The sequence below is a fragment of the Scyliorhinus canicula genome, chromosome 6, assembly GCF_902713615.1.
Source record: "Scyliorhinus canicula chromosome 6, sScyCan1.1, whole genome shotgun sequence".
In the NCBI taxonomy this organism is placed as follows: Eukaryota; Metazoa; Chordata; class Chondrichthyes; order Carcharhiniformes; family Scyliorhinidae; genus Scyliorhinus; species Scyliorhinus canicula.
The window spans coordinates 21,188,605-21,209,229 of record NC_052151.1 but is presented as its reverse complement, the minus strand read 5'-3'; positions in this window follow the sequence as shown (position 1 = coordinate 21,209,229).

Here is a 20,625-nt window from a genome sequence, read left to right as displayed (position 1 = left end):
TCCCTGCTTCTCTTCTGTAGTATGTTTGGTTGTACTACTGAACGTACCGTACTTTACTCAATCCAGTTGCTGATGAGGTTTTCTGTATCTTGATGAAAAAGACTCAAAGTTGTCCAGTAGTAATGAAAGGTTTATTGAGTAACTAAAACAATAATTTTGTGAGTTCTTTACTTTACGATTAATACTAGTAGTAAGATTAATAAGATCTAAATACAGTAACTATGTTTAACTACACTAACCATCTGAGCAAATTCTTTGCTCCTGCCTTGGTCACAGTGCAACCAAAAGATTGAGAGCAACAGCCTGAGCCTGGCTTTTATACCCGTCAATGCTGCCCTCTAGTGATCTTCTGATTACACATTAACCCCTTATTTTCATGCACATACAGAGATCACTACATCCCCATTTTTTGGTGTTACATATTTTCTGTATGTTGTAAAGAAAATTGAACTGACATAGTTGATGAAGTTTGCAAATGCATTACCTAAGATCAATGAGTCAATCAGTCCAATAGGCACAAGTTCAAAAGATTGGGTTTGCGTCTTCTTCTGGTCGATCACCTGAGTGGATATGGAGTCACTAAAGTTTTTAATGTCCTTCTGTTCACTGACAGCATGGTTTAAAGCGTTGTTGAGTGAGTGAATTATGTAGATTCAACGTTCAAAAGACAGACGTGGGAGGTTGAACCTTTAGCAAGTCTCGCCGATTGTGTCACCCTCATCAGACTTTACAATACAGGGGCGTGGCGCTGCTTGTCATCTTACTGTTGCAGTGTTTGTTGTGTGACCTGGTCCTTTCTTGTGCTTGTGGTACTGAGTCTGTCTGTCATCTGCCTTGAAAACTGGTTTGCTTGTTTGTTTTGGAGCAAATATGAATTCGTGAAATTTGTTGTCATGCCATATTATGTTTGTACTCTTGCCAATGTTTTGGACTGTGCTGTTACATTGTCCTTCATGTGCAGAGTTGTACCATGTTGTACAAGTTGTTGTTTCATTGTTGTTGTTTTTGTTGTTTCTGTTGTCTTTGCTGTTGTTTTTGTTGTTGTTCTTGTTGTTTTTGTTGTGCTCAATGACTGTTCCTTGTGGATAACTTGAGTCATTCTCAAAGTTATTGGTATCAGTGTCGTTTGTGGTATCTGATGTTTCATTGAGGTTTTTGAGTTGAGGTTTGTGAGAATGATCTGATGTTGCATTGATCTTGGTGACATCAGTCATTTCTGGTGGACTTGATTCCTCTTTTGCTTCCTTGGTGCTCCGGTTCTGGAGTCATTTCTGTTCGATTTGCTTCATCTGTGATTTCTTGGTGCTCCTCTTCTGGAGTCAACGTCTTCAAGATTTCAGTTTCTTGTAGGTTGTCAAGTGCCGATGAGGTTTTAGTTGATACGGTCTCACTGGACTCAACTCATGATTAGTTTTACTTTGATTGCTGAGTGCTTCTGTACAGTCGAGCTGAGATCTGTCAGTCTCGCTGTGATCTTGCACATCTTGTATGTTGATTGTGATCACATTGTCACATACAGTGGGTAGACATTCATTGTTTGCTTCTAGTTGCTCAAATAAGGTGGATAGACCTTTATAGACTTCTTCATGCATGGTTATCGCTCTGGAGTCTTTTATTGCTTCCATTCTGGAGTCCGTCAACAAGCTCTCTGTGGAGGCTTGCATTGCTCTCTATGGAGTCTTTCATCACTCTCTGTGTGGAGTCGTGCAGTATTCTCTCAGTGGAGATGATCAGCGCTCTCCCAATGGAGTCGGCCAGTACTCTCTGCGTGGCATCATTTTCTTCTTGGGCTATTTGACAGGTTGCTGTCATCCAATGTATCAACAATCTGCCATTGCATCATGGTATTGGATTCATCTACCATGAGTAGAGTTGTATTGAGCTTTTCAACCGTGTTGCTGATACTATGATCATCATATCCGAATAACTCAGCCATGTCTGAGGAGTATTCTTCAATAAACAAATCATCTTCTTTGGTCCCGGATTTGTTTTTGGGCTCTTCACTTTTAATTAACAAATCATCTTCTTTAGTTTTGGATCTGTTAATTTGTTCTTCACTTGGGATGGTGCGAACCGCTTGTTCCTGGGTGCTACGAAAGTCATTTTCAACTGCTGGTTGAAGTTCAGGCAATGTTCTGCCTTTTGAGGTAAAAAATATGGGTTTTGTATCTTTAAGACTGTCATTTTGAATTTTCGGGCATTTTCCCTTTAAGTGTGCATAGTCTGAGTCTTCTGACGTCATGACGCTCGTGACATCAGGCATAATGATCGATTGCGCACGCGTAAATCGATCTTCGGGCGGTGTGCAAAGTTTTTTCAACTGCTCATGCGCATACACAAATCGATCTTCAATCAGAGTGTGCATTTTCAGCTGCGCATGTACGGCTTCTTGTGCATGCGAAAATCGATCTCCAGCCAGTGCGGGTTTTCTCAACTGCGCATGTGCGACTTCTTGCGCGTGCGCAAATTGGAATTTTGCCAGTTTGTGTCTTTTGTTGACGTGCGCATGTTCGTACAGATTTGAATGGGAGCTGGCACCATGAAGAAGATGTCTGTGAGGCTGAGACACCATTTTAACTGACTTGACCTCGTGGAGGATTTTTTTGCCGTTCTTCCTCTGTAGAAACTCAAGGTACTGATTTTTTTCTTGTTCATGTGATATACACTTATCAATCGCAATTTCTAGAGTTTGAAATGTTTTTGTGAAAGTGATTCCCTCAGATTGTCCATAAATTAATTGATCCCTGATGATAGTCTCTAAAATCATAAAATTACAGCCTTATCGATTCACTTGAGGACTGTAATAAAATCAGTGATTGGCTTTCCATTGGTCTGGTGTAGCCATCTGGGATGGCCACTTTCAGAACACAAAATGGACATTCATAGAGAATATCGGGAAATGTGGACAATACTAAGCAACAAGCAGGCACAGAGCCTGATTTGGGAAGCAGTCAGCAGACGGAATCGAAACTCTGGGTCGATTAGCATATTGATGGCCCAGGACTAACACTCAGGTAGCTGATACTGTCGCAGACATCCCGGCACCAGTACCCCAACTGAAAGACAAAAACAAAGCAAGGCCAACGGCCACCTAGGACACGCCCAGCCATCAAGGCACCCGCCCATTTATTGGTTTAGATAGATGACAATGATCAAGAAGCTACCCAATTAATTGGGACCAAGTTTAAGGCCCGCCTAAAAGCGCGCGAAGCCCCTCCAAGTATAAGAAGGAACCTCCACCAGAGATTCAGTCTCTTGGATTCGGCTCTCAAGCGGAGAGACCCATCCACCAGCATCACCAGAAGCAAGTAAGTTCAAGGTCAACGCTCGCTACCAGACGGACGACCTTAGCTGTTCTCCTATATCTCTTCGAACCCAAAAGCCTCAGATCTGAACAACGGCCATTGTTCCTCTGACTAAGTGGGGACCCGAAGTTAAGTATAGGTGTTAGCGATAGAGATAGTTTACTTTGGAGTACTGTTGTGCATGAGTAGATCTTATTGTATGTGTAAATAAGTAGTACTGACTTTGAACTAACTAACTGATGTATTGGCTCTTTGATCGGTATTCGTGTTGAACCTTGTGGCGGTATCGAGAGATACCTGGCGACTCTGAAATTATACTCATAATTAGAATTAAGAAAGGCGACCATATTGACTGCTACATTTATAGCAAGTAAACAGAGCAACATTACAACCTATTACGAAAGTTAAATCTTTCCAGGATCTCATTAGACTGCCTTTCATAGTGATGTTCAATTTTTTTGATTATTACTTTTAATTTAGTGTTGTCTTCACCTTCCAAGTAAGAAGTCTTACAACATCAGGTTAAAGTCCAACAGGTTTGTTTCAAATCACTAGCTTTCGGAGGACTGCTCCTTCCTCAGGTGAATGAAGAGGTAGGTTCCAGAAACATATATATGGATAAAGTCAAAGGTGCAAGACGATACTTTGAATGTGAGCATTTGCAGGTAATTAAGTCTTTAGAGATCCAGAGATAGGGGTAACCCCAGGTTAAAGAGGTGTGAATTGTCTCAAGCCAGGACAGTTGGTAGGATTTTGCAAGCCCAGGCCAGATGGTGGGGGATGAATGTAATGTGACATGAATCCAACGTCCCGGTTGAGGCCGTACTCATTTGTGCGGAACTTGACTATACGTTTCTGCTCGGCTATTCTGCGTTGTCGCGTGTCCTGAAGGCTGCGTTTACCCAGAGATCAGAGGCTGAATGCCCTTGACTGCTGAAGTGTTCCCCTACTGGAAGGGAACATTCCTGCCTGGCAATTGTCGCGCGATGTCCATTCATCCGATGTCGCAACGTCTGCATGGTCTCACCAATGTACCACCCTTCGGGACATCCTTTCCTGCAGCGTATGAGGTAGACAACGTTGGCCGATTTGCACGAGTATGTACCGCAGACCTGATGGGTGGTGTTCTCACGTATAATGGTGATACCCATGTCGATGATCTGGCACGTCTTGCAGAGATTGCCATGGCAAGGTTGTGTGGTGTTGTGGTTGCTGTTCTGAAGGCTGGGTAGTTTGCTGCAAACAATGGTTTGTTTGAAGTTCCGCGGTTGTTTTAAGGCAAGTAGTGGGGTTGTGGGATTGATCTTGGCAAGATGTTCATCTTCATCGATGACGTGTTGAAGGCTGCGAAGAAGATGTTGTAGTTTCTCCGCTCCGGGGAAGTATTGGATGATGAAGGGTACTCTGGCGGTTGTGATCCATGTTTGTCTTCTGAGGAGATCAGTACGGTTTTTTGCTGTGGCGCATTGGAACTGTCGATCGATGAGTTGAGCGCCATATCCCGTTCGTAAGCGAGCACCTCTCAGCATCCGTCGATGTCTGTTAGGCTCATCCTCGTCTGAGCAGATCCTGTGTATACGGAGGGCTTGTCCATAGGGGATGGCTTCTTCAATGTGTTCAGGGTGGAAGCTGGAGAAGTGGAGCATCGTGAGGTTATCTGTGGGCTTGCAGTCAAGCGAAGTGCTGAGATGACCGTCCTTGATGGAGATGAGTATGTCCAAGAATGCAACCGATTCTGGAGAGTAGTCCATGGTGAGTCTGATGGTGGGATGGAACCTATTGATGTCATTGTGCAGTTGTTTCAGTGATTCTTCGCCGTCAGTCGAAAGGATAAAAATGTCATCGATGTATCTGGTGTACAACGTCGGTTGAAGGTCCTGTGATGTTGGCATATTGAGGTGCGAATTTGGAGGACAAGGGCAGCACGGTAGCATTGTGGATAGCACAATTGCTTCACAGCTCCAGGGTCCCAGGTTCGATTCCAACTTGGGTCACTGTCTGTGCAGAGTCTGCACATCCTCCCCGTGTGTACGTGGGCTTCCTCCGGGTGCTCTGGTTTCCTCCCACAGTCCAAAGATGTGCAGGTTATGTGGATTGGCCATGATAAATTGCCCTTAGTGTCCAAAATTCCCCTTAGTGTTGGGTGGGGTTACTGGGTTATGGGATAGGGTGGAGATGTTGACCTTGGGTAGGGTGATCTTTCCAAGAGCCGGTGCAGACTCGATGGGCCGAATGGCCTCCTTCTGCACCGTAAATTCTATGATGCCTGACAAATCTGTTTGAATTCTTTGAGGAGGTAATGAAGTTAGACAAAGGAGACCCAGTGGGTGGGATCTATTTGGATTTCCAGAAGGCCTTTGACAAGGTATCGTACAGCAAGTTGCTAAATAAGATAAGATCCCATGGAGTTACGGACAAGTTACTGGCATGGATCGAGGATTGGCTGACTGGAAGAAGGCAGAGAATGGGGATAAAGGGGTCCTTTTCAGGATGGCAGCCAGTGACCAGTGGTGTTCCACAGAGGTCAGTGTTGGGACCACAGCGATTCACGATATATATTGATGATCTGGAAGAAGGAACTGAGAGCATAGTTCCGAGGTTTGCAGATGATACAAAGATATGTAGAGGGCACATTGTATTGAGGAAGCAGAGAGGCTGAAAAAGCACCTGGACGGGAGCCAGAATGTGGCGACTAAGGGCTTTTCACAGTAACTTCATTGCAGTGTTAATGTAAGCCTACTTGTGACAATAAAGATTATTATTATGAAAACTCCATATGTGGGTTTTAATGAAGACAGGATTGGGATCAGCTGTGCCGGTGTCTCAGACAACAAAGAACATTACAGCCCACCAAGCCTGCCCCGATCCAGATCCCTTATTAACACCTGGGGCGAGATTCTCCGCACTCCCGACGGTGCGGAGAATAGCGTGGCTCGTAAAATTTTACGGCCACGCTGTTCCGACGCCCTCCCGCTATTCTCCCCCCCCCCACGCCCAACTCCCGACACTAATCGCTGCCGCCGTTTTTTTACGGCCGGCAGCGATTCACAGCTGATAGATGGGCCGAGTTCCCAGCCCTTTACGGCTGTTTTTACGAACGGCAAACACACCTGGTCTGGCCGTTCGTAAAAACGGCCGTAAACACTCGCATTTTATAACCATGGCACCGATTGGCACGGCAGTACCACGGCCGTGCCAAGGGTGCCATGGGCCCGCGATCGGTGGGCATCGATCGCGGGCAGCGGGCCTGATGCCCGCGCACTATTTGTCCTTCCGCCGCCCCGCAGTATCCATTCACGGGGCGGCTGAGGGGCATCCCGGCCCGCGCATGCGCGGGTTTCGCGCAAATACGCGATGACGTCATCCGCGCATGCGCGGGTTGGAGTCTTCCAATCCGCGCATGCGCGGCTGACGTCATATGACGCGTCAGCCGGCGCTAACTCGGGCAAGCGGGCTTAACGAAATTCGTTAAGCCCGTGATGCCGGAGCTTACGGCGTCGGGCTGCTCGCCCCGACCGGGGACCAGAATCGGTTCCCGGTCAGGAAGGGGGGGGCTGGCGTCAAACCCGCCCGGATTTGACGCCAGCCTTACGATTTCTCCCCATATGGGAGAATCTCGCCCCTGGTGTCTAATGGAGCTGATGCTGATTTAACGACCAACAGTGACAACGAGGCAGTGACACCTTGTGAGATCAACAGAGGCAAACCTCCCAGAAGTTACATTGTAGCTGGGAGAAGGTCAGCTTTTACATCTTTTTAATGTGAAAGGCACCTGGTGGGCAACGAGGGCAGGAACAGATAGTTCAACCCCTCCCGACTGTCTGTCCATTCAGGGCCCTGATGTGTCAGGCAGGTTGGTTCGATGTGGACTGCAACTCGACGCAGGGAAGTTAGAAACAGACGTCTAACACAGGAGATGATCCAACACTGTTTTATTCAACTAGAGAACTGCTGGACATATTCAGCTGTGGGTTGACACGCTACTGATCTGACTAATGACCACGTAGTAGCCTGACCAGACTTACTAGCTGGTGTTTGTGCTCGCTAGCTCGTGGACTCTGACTGTCTCAGTGGCTGGGTCCCGAGAGAGCGGGAAACCTAGTGCCCTCTGGCTTTATAGTGGTAGTCTCCTGTCTGGTGATTGACTGCACTGTGCTGTGTGCTTATTGGTGCTTACTATGGGCAGCACGGTAGCACTGTGGATAGCACAATGGCTTCACAGCTCCAGGGACCCAGGTTCGATTCCAGCTTGGGTCACTATCTGCGGAGTCTGCACATCCTCCCCGTGTGTGCGTGGGTTTCCTCCGGGTGCTCCGGTTTCCTCCCACAGTCCAAAGATGTGCAGGTTAGGTGGATTGGCCATGATAAATTGCCCTTAGTGTCCAAAATTCCCCTTAGTGTTGGGTGGGGTTACTGGGTTATTGGGATAGGGTGGAGGTGTTGACTTTGGGTAGGGTGCTCTTTCCAAGAGCCGGTGCAGACTTGATGGGCCGAATGGCCTCCTTCTGCACTGTAAATTCGATGATCTATGGTCATCCTGTGCGTCAATCACTGCCTGTCTGCATCTCATTATATACATGAGTGGATATTATGACAGGCCCCTGGTCTATTCGAGTGTCACACAAGGACAACATAGAAACACTGGACCATCCTTTGGTACAGAATTCCCTTCACCTTTCCCAGTTGTTATAACTTCCAGATATTTTCTCTGCAACTTTCCCGATGCCAGGGATCATTCACTCCAGTCTCTGGTGGTGTCCTCATGCTGTGTGGAATCACACTCACACCCACCTCCTCATTCCTGGAGTCAGATTTCAGAACAATAGGTGGAGCTGATTTTTATATTTGAAATTGTTCTATTGCTCTTCAATCCTGTAGAAAAATTAAGCTGTAAAAAACTTTAATCAGAAACATATTTGGTTGAGCCATTGCAGATTGTGATCACATGGTATTTATTATTGCTTCTTGGGACGTGGGAGTTGTTGACAAGGTTGATATTTATTACCCTTTCCTTGGTGTCCCAGGTAAAGTCGCCATAGTCCCAGATGACCATAGGCTGCTTTCCCCTTTGAGGGGGGGAGAGCTGAGTGCTGGTGGTTTAACCTGAGGTTCACTACACCTCAGACAAGGGCCGAGGTGGTGAAGTGGGGCCGTTATGAATACCTCAGTGTCCTAACATGTTGGTGAGGTGGCAGCAGGGTAGCACAATGGTTAGCACTGCTGCTTCACAATGCAGAGGACATGGGTTTCATCCCAGCCCCGGGTCAGTGTTCGTGTTGGGTTTGCACATTCTCACTGTGTCTGCATGGGTCTCACCCGCCAAACCAAATATGTGCAGGTTAGGTGGAATGGCCACGCTAAATTACCTCGAAATTGGACATTTTTAAAGAAATGGTGGTGAGTCCTCTTTTTGAACGCTGCATTCCATGTGGTGCAGGTAAACCAACATTGTTAAGTTGGCAGTTCCAGGATTTCAAGCCAGCGACAGTGAGAAAATGGAGATTGAGGTTTTGGAGGAGAACTTGGATTGTTCCCACTTCCCAGACCATAAAGTCAGAGAGGTTTACATTCTGAAAACAGGCCCCCCAGCCCAACTTGTCCATGCCGCCCAGTTTTTACCACAAAGCTAATCCCAATTGCCCACATTTGGCCCATATTCCTCGATATCCATCTTACCCATATAACTGTCTAAATGCTTTTTAAAAAAAATAATTTTAATTCAAATTTCCACATTTTCACAAAAAAGATAATAACAGAAAATTCTAAGAGCCAAAAGAACATAACCCCCCCCCCCCCCCCCCCCCCCCGCCCCTGTATATACAAAAGAGAAACAATAAATTAACGCCTGTCGTTGGCAAAAGACAGATGTTCAACCCAAAACAAAAACAAAGAGACACCCCCCCCCCCCCCGGGTTGCTGCTGCTGCTGACCTTTTGTTTTAACCGTTCTGCCAGGAGATCTAGGAATGGTTTCCATCTCCTGAAAAACCCCTGCACTGACCCCCTTAGGGCAAATTTCACCCTCTCCAATTTGATAAACCCCGCCATATCGTTGACCCAGGCCTCCACGCTTGGGGGCCTCGCATCCTTCCACTGAAGAAGAATCCTCCGCTGGGCTACTAGGGACGCAAAGGCCAGAACACCGGCCTCTTTCGCCTCCTGCACTCCCGGCTCCACTGCCACCCAAAATATTGCGAGATCCCAGCCTGGATTGACCCTGGATCCTACCACCCTCGATACCGTCCTTGCTACACCCTTCCAAAATTCCCCCAGCGCTGGGCATGCCCAGAACATGTGGACATGGTTTGCTGGGCTCCCTAAGCACCTAATACACCTGTCCTCGGTCCCAAAAAACCGTCTCATCCTTGTCCCGGTCATATGAGCCCTATGCAGTACCTTAAACTGTATGAGGCTTAGCCTTGCACACGAAGAGGAGGAGTTCACCCTTTCTAGGGTATCCGCCCACGCCCCCTCAATATCCTCACCCAGCTCCTCCACCGAGGCCTCGTCTACCTCCTGCATCACCTGGTACACTTCCGAGATCCTCCCCTCTCCAGCCCATACCCCCCGTGAGCACCCCTGTCCTGGACCCCACGCGGCGGCAGCAGGGGGAACCCCGCCACCTGCCGCCTGAAAAACGCCCTTACTTGCATGTACCTAAAGGTGTTCCCCGGGGGAAGCCCAAACATCCCCTCCAGCTCACCCAGGCTCGCAAACTTCCCGTCTATGAACAGGTCCCCCAGCCTCCTGACACCTGCCCTGTGCCAACTCAGGAACCCGCCATCAATTCTCCCCGGAACAAACCGGTGGTTCCCCCATATCTGGGACCCCATCGAGGCCCCCACCTCCCCCCTGTGCCGCCTCCATTGCCCCAAAATCTTGAGGGTAGCGGAGGGAGCGGCAGCGGCGCCGTCACCAGCGCTTCCAGGCTCGTGCCCACACAGGATGCCATCTCCAGCCTCTGTCTAAATGCTTTTAAAAAAGATAAAATTGTGCCCACCTCTATTACTGCCTCTGGCAGCTCATTCCAGACACTCACCACCCTCTGTGTGAAAACAATTGCCCCTCGTGGACCCTTTAATATCTCACCCCTCTCACCTTAAACCTATGCCCTCTAGTTTTAGACTCCTCTACCTTTGGAAAAAGATGTTGACTGCCGACCTTATCTGTGTCCCTCATTATTTTATAGATCTATATAGGACCACCCCTCAGCCTCCTACACTCCAGGGAAAAAAAGTCCCAATCTATCCACCCTTTCCTTTTTAAAAAAAATGTATTTTATTACAAACATGTATCAAAACAGGTTACTGTCATAATATCCACACAAGTATATGATTGTGCATAGACAGACACTGACTGACACACTGAAAGACCAATCAACACACAGAACACAGCAGCCAATCACCAGACAGGACACGGCCACTATAAAGCCAGAGGGCACTATTTTTCCCACTCTCTCGGCATGCGGCCTCTGAGACAGCCAGAGCCCGTGAGCAGCAACACGAACATCCACCATGTGCTAGCAGTATAGTCTGGTCAGGTTAGCCTCAGGTCTCCAGTCAACCTAACATAGTGTCGACCCACAGTGCAAGTATGTTTAACAGCTCATAGTTAAATAAAATAGAGTTGTACTTCTACAAGTTTTAGTAGCCTGTCTCTCTCACTGCTATGGTAAACGCAGTCCTCGCAGATCCAGCATACCCAACACATCATGGTACCAGTGCGTGATGTTAGAGTTTGATGGGCCTACCCTGAGATAATCTGCCTTCGACCAGCGATCAGCCATCCGGTAGTATGGACAGCGTCCTCCCTCCCCCGCCGTTCCGCATCACCGTCACCCTCGGTGCCAACTGGAAGATTTTTAAGCAGAAGTTTCAGCCGTACCTCGAAGCCACCGACCTGAAAGCTGCCTCAGATGCCAGGAAGATTGCTCTTTCTCTCCACGGCTGGGGACCACGTCATCCACATCTTTAACTCCCTCACATTCGCTGAAGGTGAGGACAAGTCCAAGTTCAAGACAGTCCTGCTCAAATTCGACAGCCACTGTGACATCGAAGTCAACAAAAGTTTTGAACGCTACGTCTTTCAACAGCGTCTGCAGGGTAAGGATGAACCTTTTCAATCTTTCCTAACCCATCTTCGCATCCTCGCGCAATCGTGTAATTACGGCTCCACCTCCGACTCCATGATCCGCGACCAGATTGTTTTCGGTGTGCACTCGGACCCCCTACGCCAGCAGCTCCTCAAAGTGAAACACCTCACCCTCAATATAGCCATCGAAACCTGCGTTCTGCATGAGCACGCCGCTAACCGATACTCGCACATTCAAGCGGCAGAGACGGCGCGGCAAGGCCCCCATGATGCGGAGTGGGTGCAGGCCGTAAAACAGCTACAGGGCCTGAGCCTGGATGAGGGCAGCCATTTTGCGCACTTTTCCCGGGCTCCCGCGTTAACCGAAGGGACAGTGAGGCCGAAGACCGAAGTGCGCAGGTGCGCACTACGTACGACCGCACCGCGCATGCGCGGTGGCGCACTGAGCATTCTGACGTCACGATGTGCAACAACTGTGGCTCCTCCCACTTAAAGCAGCATTGTCCCGCGAAATCTCGACGCTATCTCCAGTGTGGCAAGCTTGGGCACTACGCAGCCCTGTGCAGGTCTGTTCAAACACCTGCCTCCCGTCGCTCCCAGCAGCAGCGCAGGGACATCCGAACCGTACAACAACCAGTCACAGATTCCGACTCCGACATGGTTCCCGACCCTGACACGGAGGATCTCAAATCCCCATTCCGGGTGGGAATCATCACCAAGCACACGGTGCTTCAAAAGAAAAAGGCCAAGGCCTTCCCAGTGATGAGCACTGATCCGGACGATGAGTGTTGTGCCACACTCACGGTCAACAAATCTCGCATCCAATTTCAGGCTGGACACGGCGCTTCAGCCAACCTCATTGCACAGTCTGACCTGGACAGCCTCCACGTTAAGCCGAACATCCTTCCATCCGCCTGCCAGCTTCTCGACTACATTGGCAAGGCCATTGCTGCCAGTGGCTGATGCCAGCTTGTGGTGACGCACCGTTCCTCAAAGGCCACCCTGCCCATCGAGATTGTAGGGTCCACCAAAGCTTCCCTGCTCGATGCTCAGGCGTGCAAGATCCTAAACCTCATCCAAAGGGTTCTTTCCATGTCACCCGCTGAGGCTTCAGCATCGCCGAACGCCAACTTTCAGACACAACTGAATAGCATCATTTCTCGATACCACAGCGTCTTCGAGGGCATGAGCACACTTCCATACACGTACAAAATTCTTTTAAAACCAAATGCCACGCCTGTGGTTCATGCACCCTGCCGGGTGCCGGCGCCCCTCAAGGACCGCCTCAAGCAGCAGCTGCAGGACCTCCAGGACCAGGGCGTCATATTTAAAGTAACGGAACCAACCGACTGGGTCAGCTCCATGGTGTGTGTTAAGAAACCATCAGGAGAACTACGCATTTGCATCGACCCCAAAGATCTGAACCGCAACATCATGAAGGAACACTACCCTATCCCAAAGCTCGAAGAACTCACCTGAGAGATGGCTTGCGCCAAATTTTTCACAAAGCTGGACGCTTTCCAAGGGGTTCTGGCAGATACAACTTGACGCATCCAGTTGGATGCACTGCACCTTTAACACCCCATTTGGCCGGTATTGTTACAACCGGATGCCGTTTGGCATCATCTCAGCCTCGGAGTGCTCCACCGAATAATGGAGCAAATGATGGAGGGCATCGAAGGGGTGCGGGTATACGTAGACAACATCATTGTCTGGTCTACCACCCCGCAGGAACACATTGATCGCCTCCAACGCGTATTCCGGAGAATCCACGAGCACGGCCTCCGCCTCAACAGAGCCAAATGCTCCTTTGGTCAAACAGAAATAAAATTCCTCGGCGACCGCATATCACAGTTTGGTGTGCAGGCGGATGCAGACAAGGTGTCGGCAATCAATGCCATGAAGACACCGAAGGACACAAAGGCGGTCCTCCACTTCCTGGGAATGGTCAACTTCCTGGGGAAGTTTATCCCCAACCTCGCATCTCACATCACGGCTCTCCTCAATCTAGTGAAGAAAACCACCAAATTTCAGTGGCTCCCTGCTCACGAGCAAGAATGGCGTGAACTCAGGGCAAAACTCACCAAGGCCCCGGTATTGGCATTCTTCGACCCTACCAAGGAGACAAAGATCTCCACTGATGCGAGCCAGTCTGGCATTGGAGCAGTGCTCCTCCAACGCGACCACTCCTCCTCATGTCGCATACGCATCGCGTGCAATGACGCCCACCGAGCAACGCTATGCGCAAATCGAAAAAGAGTGCCTGGGCCTCCTCACAGGAATTGTCAAATTCCATGACTATGTGTATGGACTCCCCAAATTTATGGTTGAAACGGACCACAGGCCACTGGTCAACAGTATACAGAAGGACCTCAACGATATGACGCTGCGCCTGCAACGCATCCTCCTTAAACTCAGGCGGTATGCCTTCGAACTGGTCTACACCCCGGGTAAGGAGCTCATCGTCGCCGATGCACTCTCCCGTCCCGTCACTACGGCCTGCGAGCCATCGGGCTTCGTTTGCCAAATTGATGCTCATGTTGAGTTCTGCGCATCTAACTTGCCCGCCACGGACGAACGACTCATCCACATTTGTCGTGAAACAGCCAAGGATCCTTTGCTCCAACGCGTCATGCGCAATCTTACAGACGGATGACTCAAGGGCCAATGCCCGCAATTCTACAACATCAAAGATGACCTGGCAGTGGTGTATGGAATTCTGTTAAAGTTGGACAGGATCGTCATTCTGCACAGCATGAATAGGCCCAGTAATAACAAAAGGAATAAAACTGGAGATGTTAAGATTCAAAACAGAGGTAAAAAAACCAACATAAGTGTACTTTACCTGAATGCTCGTAGTATTCGGAATAAAGTAAATGAGTTGGTGGCACAAATCATCGTAAATGACTATGATTTAGTGGCCATTACTGAAACATGGTTAAAGGATGGTCACGACTGGGAGTTAAATATCCGAGGGTATCAAACTATTCGGAAGGACAGAGTGGATGGTAAGGGAGGTGGTGTTGCTCTGTTATTTAAGGATGACATCCGGGCAATAGTAAGGGATGGCATCGGTGCTATGGAGGATAAGGTTGAATCCATTTGGGTGGAAATCAGGAATAGTAAGGCGAAAAAGTCACTGATAGGAGTAGTCTGTCGGCCACCAAATAGTAACGAGATGGTGGGGCAGGCAATAAACAAAGAAATAACTGATGCATGTAGAAATGGTACAGCAGTTATCATGGGGGATTTTAATCTACATGTCGATTGGTTTAACCAGGTCGGTCAAGGCAACCGTGAGGAGGAGTTTATAGAATGTATCCGCGATAGTATCCTAGAACAGTATGTAATGGAACCTACGAGGGAACAAGCGGTCCTAGATCTTGTCCTGTGTAATGAGACAGGATTGATTCATGATCTCATAGTTAGGGATCCTCTAGGAAGGAGCGATCACAATATGGTGGAATTTAAAATACAGATGGAGGGTGAGAAAGTAAAATCAAATACTAGTGTTTTGTGTTTAAACAAAGGAGATTACAAGGGAATGAGAGAAGAACTAGCTAAGGTAGACTGGGAGCTAAGACTTTATGGTGGAACAGTTGAGGAACAGTGGAGAACCTTCCAAGCGATTTTTCACAGTGCTCAGCAAAGGTTTATACCAACAAAAAGGAAGGACGGAAGAAAGAGGGAAAATCGACCGTGGATATCTAAGGAAATAAGGGAGAGTATCAAATTGAAGGAAAAAGCATATAAAGTGGCAAAGATTGCTGGGAGATTAGAGGACTGGGAAATCTTTAGGGGGCAACGGAAAGCTACTAAAAAAGCTATAAAGAAGAGTAAGATAGAGTATGAGAGTAAACCTGCTCAGAATATAAAAACAGACAGTAAAAGTTTTTACAAATATATAAGACAAAAAAGAGTGGCTAAGGTAAATATTGGTCCTTTAGAGGATGAGAAGGGAGTTTTAATAATGGGAAATGAGGAAATGGCTGAGGAACTGAACAGATTTTTTGGGTCGGTCTTCACAGTGGAAGACACAAATAACATGCCAGCGACTGATAGAAATGAGGCTATGACAGGTGAGGACCTTGAGAGGATTGTTATCACTAAGGAGGGAGTGATGGGCAAGCTAATGGGGCTAAAGGTAGACAAGTCTCCTGGCCCTGATGGAATGCATCCCAGAGTGCTAAAAGAGATGGCTAGGGAAATTGCAGATGCACTAGTGATAATTTACCGAAATTCACTAGACTCTGGGGTGGTCCCGGTGGATTGGAAATTAGCAAACGTGACGCCACTGTTTAAAAAAGGAGGTAGGCAGAAAGCAGGAAATTATAGGCCAGTGAGTTTAACTTCGATAATAGGGAAGATGCTGGAATCTATCATCAAGGAAGAAATAGCGAGGCATCTGGATAGAAATTGTCCCATTGGGCAGACGCAGCATGGGTTCGTAAAAGGCAGGTCATGCCTAACTAATTTAGTGGAATTTTTTGAGGACATTACCAGTGCAGTAGATAACGGGGGGCCGATGGATGTGGTATATCTGGATTTACAGAAAGCCTTTGACAAGGTGCCACACAAAAGGTTGCTGCATAAGATAAAGATGCATGGCATTAAGGGTAAAGTAGTAGCATGGATAGAGGATTGGTTAATTAATAGAAAGCAAAGAGTTGGGATAAATGGGTGTTTCTCTGGTTGGCAATCAGTAGCTAGTGGTGTCCCTCAGGGATCCGTGTTGGGCCCACAATTGTTCACAATTTACATTGATGATTTGGAGTTGGGGACCAAGGGCAATGTGTCCAAGTTTGCAGATGACACTAAGATGAGTGGTAAAGCGTAAAGTGCAGAGGATACTGGAAGTCTGCAGAGGGATTTGGATAGGTTAAGTGAATAGGCTCGGGTCTGGCAGATGGAATACAATGTTGACAAATGTGAGGTTATCCATTTTGGTAGGAATAACAGCAAACGGGATTATTATTTAAAGGATAAAATATTAAAGCATGCCGCTGTTCAGAGAGACTTGGGTGTGCTAGTGCATGAGTCACAGAAGGTTGGTTTACAAGTGCAACAGGTAATTAAGAAGGCAAATGGAATTTTGTCCTTCATTGCTAGAGGGATGGAGTTTAAGACTAGGGAGGTTATGTTGCAATTGTATAAGGTGTTTGTGCGGCCACACCTGGAGTATTGTGTTCAGTTTTGGTCTCCTTACTTGAGAAAGGACGTACTGGCGCTGGAGGGTGTGCAGAGGAGATTCACTAGGTTAATCCCAGATCTGAAGGGGTTGGATTATGAGGAGAGGTTGAGTAGACTGGGACTGTACTCGTTGGAATTTAGAAGGATGAGGGGGGATCTTATAGAAACATTTAAAATTATGAAGGGAATAGATAGGATAGATGCGGGCAGGTTGTTTCCACTGGCGGGTGACAGCAGAACTAGGGGGCATAGCCTCAAAATAAGGGGAAGTAGATTTAGGACTGAGTTTAGGAGGAACTTCTTCACCCAAAGGGTTGTGAATCTATGGAATTCCTTGCCCAGTGAAGCAGTTGAGGCTCCTTCATTACATGTTTTTAAGGTAAAGATAGATAGTTTTTTGAAGAATAAAGGGATTAAGGGTTATGGTGTTCGGGCCGGAAAGTGGAGCTGAGTCCACAAAAGATCAGCCATGATCTAATTGAATGGCGGAGCAGGCTCGAGGGGCCAGATGGCCTACTCCTGCTCCTAGTTCTTATGTTCTTATGTTCTTATATCATCCCCTGCCCCTCCCCCCTCCAAGGGTGCTACCAGCATCACTACAGGGTGCTGGCCTGGTCAGGCAGTATCAGCGGGTCTTGTCCACGGGACAGAGGATGATGATGACTCGTTGTGGGATGAACTCCGGTGCTCCTCATCATTTGAAAAAGTTTGACTCCTGCCACCAGGATCACATTCCATTATCAGTCCGGATGTGTACTGGCTATTCCATCTCATGGGCCCTTATACTCTTTGGGGTTGGGCGAGGGGTGCAGTTCTGGAGATGGTGAGTGGTGATGGGTAAGCTGTCCTACAAAGTGGCCTCACACGTCGGTCCCTGCCGCCTCTAAGGGTGATCCCATGTGGAACGTTCAGTTGTCCTGGGAGCCCTGCCCCATGCCATCCTCCAACACCCACACCACCAACCTCCCACATTCCCCAGCCGGCACACCCTCTACACCCAGCCCAGCCCTCCCCTCACACCCTTCAGACAGAGGGGTGAGGCAGGTGTAATGTTGGTGAAAAGGTGTTTAATAGTGACTGTATACATTATTGTGCCCTGACCCCCACCTCTAATCTATGTGCTGCACCCATGCAAACTTGACTGGTGTTAACTTCCTTATTTCCCATGACCTGCCACTCCTATGAGGTGTTACCCAGACAGCATCTCAGACGTGCAGGCGGCCTACTGCGTATCTCGCCCTCTGACCTAAGATGACTTTGGCAGCTGTCCTCTGGACAGACTGGACTTGGATGGGCCAGGCCAACTTCTGTGTGTCACAGGTGATGAGGTGCCACCCTGTTCTGCCCGCTGCTCTTCAGGTGCACCAGCTGCTCATCAGGTGCGGGAGGATTCAGATGTGCTGAGGTGTTACAGCACTTCCCCTGCGGGAGGCACCGGCATCGGCCCTGTCCCCGGGCTCTTCCATGGGATAGAGATGAGGCCAGAGTGAGATCCGGGGGCTCCACCGTCACCTGGCGCTACCAGTCCTGGAGGTCCACGCTCTTCTCAACCAGGATCTCGCTGCCCTTGAACATGGATCACAGAGACTGGACCATGTCTCTTAGCGAGTGAGTCATGTCCCTCTGCGCTTCAGCCATGACCCTCTGTGACTGGGCCAAGCTCTGGAGCATCGCAGCAATGTCCATGTGGGCCCAATACATGGCTGTCTGTGACTGGGCTCCCCTGTCCTGAGCTCAGCCTTTGACCGTACAATATGTCCCAAACCTTGGATGTCTTGAACCATGGTTTTGATTTTTTGACCCAAGGATTCCACCGCATTCACCATTCATTCAGTGTTAGCCTGGGTTCCACGCATTGTCGGCACGATCTCCTACACCTGAAGTTGGTCGGACTCCACGAACTGCACCTGCAGGTGTTGGAAAGTGGCTGACACCCCATCCTGTAGATTCTGCAACTACATCTCCACCAGCGATGGGATCAGACTTTGCAGAAGTGCGATACCTGTCCAGAATACAGCTGGTTCCTGGGACGGGCAGCCCTCCGACTGCCTCGGGTGTCCCTACCTCCACCTGATGTGCTGCAGCATGTGTGACGTGTGCACCAGATGGTGACCCAGCAGCCTCTTAACTAAAATGTCGCACCGAGGTGATAGTTTCTGCGATGGTGGAGAGTGCCGGCGAATGCAGGGTGGGGAAGTCATCCCTGGACTGGCCCTCGGGGTGTGCTGGGGATGTGGCTGGGAGAGAGGTACCCCCCAGACAGGTCGGCATGGTCTGTTGGTGACAAGACACATGGTGAGATCTTGGGAAGGAATGGTCTGGGGGAGGAGGGTGACTCACTTGCATTCGGGGCTCACTTGGTTGTCACATGCCGACCTCCACCTTGGAGATAGCGTTCTCCTGCACCTCCTGGATAATGCCATCACACTCTTCATGGCTGAGGTGAGAGCCCTGTGATTCGGAACGCTCTCTCCCGTTCCAATCTGCAATGGGCCGAATTTTCGACTGTACTGTTGGTAGTCAAACAACCCCTCCAGTGACAAACAGGAGGAAGATCATCCAGCAGAGGCAGCAGAAGAGGATTCAGAAAGAAGTCAACTCAGTCACCTCGACTGTACTGTGGGTAGCCAATGAACTGGTATCAAGGAGCAGTTAAGCCCAAAATACTACATGAATGTTTCCCTCCCTTCCTCCTCCTCAAAACCAAAATAAAAGGCACTATGAGGGCAAGCAAGGTGAGATTCTTATTCTTATATCTTTCTGAAGTGTGCAAGGGCAGAGATGGCAGTTTGGGCAGTGATATGCTGCTCCTGCCAGACGTGGGAGATCAGGGAGCTTTCCAGCATCCCTGACAATTATGTCTGTGGGAAGTGTGACCAGCTGCATCTCCCCACAGAGCGCGTACTTTGGTTGGAGCAGCAGCTGGAAACAGTGCGGTGCACACAGGGGATAGAGAGTGTGATAGATACTAGCTGCAGGGAGGTGGTCACACTGCAGGTATACAGATAACCACCAGGAGAGGCAGGCAGGTAAGGCAGGAGCCTCCTGTGGTTATTCCCATCTCAAACAGATATCCTGTTTGGATACTGTTGGGGGGATAACCTTACAGGGGAAGTTACCAGCAGCAGCCAGGCCTGTGGCACCACAACTGGCTCTCCTGTAGAGCAGGGTCGGGCTACGTCCAAGGGAGTGATAGTCGTAGGAGACCTAATCATCCGAGGCACAGACAGGCATTTCTGTAGCCACAAATGGCTCTCTAGGGTGGTGTGTTGCCTCCCTGATGTCAGGGTCCTTGATGTCAATAAACAGCTACAGGGTATCCTGAAACAGGAGGGTAAACGGGAGGGTAAACAGGCAGATGTTATTACCCACATTGGTACGAATGACATAGGCAGGAAGGGGAAGAGAATTCAGGGAGTTAGATCAGGAGCTAAAAAGCAGGACATCGAGGGTAGTAATCTCAGGATTACTCCCCTTACCACGTGCTGTTCCGGCTTGGGGCAGGGAGATAGTACAGTTGGACACATGGCCACACAGCTGGTGCAGGAGGGGGGGCTTTAGATATATGGATCACTGGGATGTTATCTGGGAAGATGGGACCTGTACAAGTAGGACGGGTTACATCTGAACTGGAGATTCACCAATATCCTGGGTGTGAGATTTGCTCGTGCTGTTCGGGAGGGTTTAAACTCTTATGGTGGGGGGTGGGAATCAGAGAGCAGCCAGCAAGCACAGAGCAAGAGCAGTCAGAGGGAAACCTCAGACTTCCTGCATCGGTTCTCATCCCCCTGCCACATTAGTTTAAACCCTCCCCAACAGTTCTAGAAACCCCCCCCCCCCCCAGGACATCGGTTCCAGTCCTGCCCAGGTGCAGACCATCTCGTTTGTACTGGTCCCACCTCCCCCAGAACCGGTTCCAATGCCCCAGGAATTTGAATCCCTCTCTCTTGCACCATCTCTAAAGCCACGCATTCATCCTATCTATCCTGACATTCATACTCTGACTAGCTCGTGGCACTGGTAGCAATCCTGAGATTACT